Below are 2,432 nucleotides of genomic sequence, written 5' to 3' on the forward strand. Positions count from 1 at the left end.
GGCGGAGGCCCCAGAGCTCAGACTCGGCTTCCCAGGTGGTCCAGCAGGACTGAAGGGCGCTGGGCCTGCCTCCTCCCTCTGGCCAGACTGTTATCTCTACCTGCCATCTCCACAGAGGAGCCCTGAGTAATCATGACTAGAGGAAAACCCAGCCTATTGCTGGACATTGGCACAGGTCTCTTTGTCCTTCTCCAACCCTGACTTTCCTTCCAGTATTTTTTTTTTTTTTGGCGGAACCAGGGATTGAGCTCAGGCCCTTGCGCTTGCCAGGGAAGCGCTTATTCCACTGAGCCATCTCCCTGGCCCCCCTCCTTCCAGTCATTGTACCTCAATAGAAACAGACTTTAAAGGGTATATTGCTTTAGCTATAACTGAGATATTACAATATATATCCAGGTTGCAAACTAATCATAATTATACTAAGACTAGTTTTTATAAATGTAATATATTGTTCATGTACAAGATTTAAAAGGTAGGGCTGATGAGATGGTTCAGTGGTCTAAAGCACCTACTTAGAACAAGTTTAGCAAAAGCACAGGGACCGAGGTTCTAATCCCCCAGCACCACGTGCCAGCCAGCCCCGCCCCCTGGTGGGCTGAGCTGGCCACACACACACACACACACACACACACACACACACACAAGATTTAAAAGGTATTTCATTGGTTTAATCTGACTAAATGCTGTGTATTTCATGGTAAGAGTATGTTAGTCTGGTTGATTTCTGATGTAATGCTGGTATTTCATGTTGATAGTAAATACATGTGTGACCTCTCTTAACTAAAGCTAGGTGGACTTATCACAAACTGTCAAACTCCATGAATAAATGGGTCTAAGAGCTAGTGAGTTATTATTGCTAGGTCTCAAAAAAGTTTATAAATGTACCTGCTAGCTCAAATGTTCATACTTTGATTATATATATTCTCCCCCCACTTTTCTTTCTTTCTTTTTTTTTTTTTTTGCAGAACTGGGGATTGAACTCAGGTCCTTGTGCTTGCCAGGGAAGCACTTATTCCATTGAGCCATCTCCCCGGCAGATTATATATATTCTAATCTCTCAAATAATTTGTTCTTTCCTAGAAGATACCAAAACATATGTAATCATACAGATAAAATCTAAAACCAAAAAGTTATATCTTGGCTCAGTGAGCCCCAGATGTCTGACACAAGCTATGGAAGTTAAAAGGGTTTACAGGAATAAATTTGTCTGAGTTGAGGTGTTTCATAGTAAAAAGGATACAAAATAAACTTACAGATGGAAAATAAAATAGTAATATTAGTATCCTATGGGAAAGAAGGCCAGTAGGAAAGCAGAGAAAAAGTTATGCTTTCCTGGATGCATACAGAGAAAAGAGACATTTCAAGCAGAAATGTCCAAAGCTGCTAGAAAAAAAAAAAAAAGTGTTCATGATAAAGTAAAAAAGTCTCAGATTCATAAGATCATGAGTCTTTACCTCTCAGCCTAAAGAAATCCGTGTTAACTGCCAATATTAAAAAAACTTGAGGGGCCGGGGAGATGGCTCAGTGGAATAAGTGCTTCCCAGGTGGGCCTGAGTTCAATCCCTGGTTCTGGAAAAAGAAAAAATCCTAAAAAGAAACCAGAAAAATAATGGCATACATGTGGAGTCACATTGAAATTTAGGGAGCTGGGGAGATGGCTCAGTAGAATAAATGCTTCCCTGGCAAGTGCCAGGGTCTGAGTTCAATCCCCGGTTCTGCAAAAAAACAAAACAAAAACAAAACAAGCTTGTTAGACCTTCGATAAAAGCTCATACAGATTTGTCGATAGTTGTAGGAGACACTTCCAGATCTTCATCTCTATCCAAAAAGCCTATATATATATATATGGGGTTTTTTTTGTTTGTTTGTTTGTTTTTTTCTTGTGCAACTAGGGATTGAACTCAGGTCCTTGCGCTTGCCAGGGAAGCACTTATTCCACTGAGTCATCTCCCTAGCCCTAAAAGCCAGTATTTGTAATCCTAAAGTTACGTTATTGGAATCCCATCAAGTTGATTCCAATCTACCACTTTCAATACAACCCACAGCAAAAATAAAGAGGCTAAATTATATTTTCAATAATTGAGGAGTTGGGGCCGGGAAGATAGCTCAGTAGAATAAGCACTTGCCTGGCAAGCTCAAGGGCCTGAGTTCAATTCCCGGTTCCACAAAAAAAAAAAATAATAAATAAATAAAAATAAAAAATAAAAAAATAAAAAAAATAATCGAGGAGTTGAGGGGCTCTAAGTCCAGCCACGAAGATGGCTTTCCAGAACCAAGAGAGCGACCCAGGGCCTCACCCGGTTTTTATTCAGTGGGGGAGTGGCTTGAGGAGGATTGACTGAGAATCGTGGGAAGTAGGTGACCATTGTGAGCTGAGCTAGAGGGTAGCCTACATTTACCTAAGGCCAACTGATAAATAGAAGTCCTAGCCA

The 2,432-nt window shown here is 40.7% G+C and overlaps 1 protein-coding gene across 5 annotated transcripts in view; it reads right to left on the bottom strand.

Annotated features, from left to right (window-relative positions):
• Bzw1 (basic leucine zipper and W2 domains 1) overlaps window positions 1-2,432 on the bottom strand; it is a 24,643-nt gene that overhangs the window by 19,464 nt on the left and 2,747 nt on the right. The gene's annotated exons all lie outside the window — the stretch shown is intronic.

The sequence above is a fragment of the Octodon degus genome, unplaced genomic scaffold (genome assembly GCF_000260255.1).
Source record: "Octodon degus isolate 3935 unplaced genomic scaffold, OctDeg1.0 scaffold00025, whole genome shotgun sequence".
NCBI lineage: Eukaryota > Metazoa > Chordata > Mammalia > Rodentia > Octodontidae > Octodon > Octodon degus.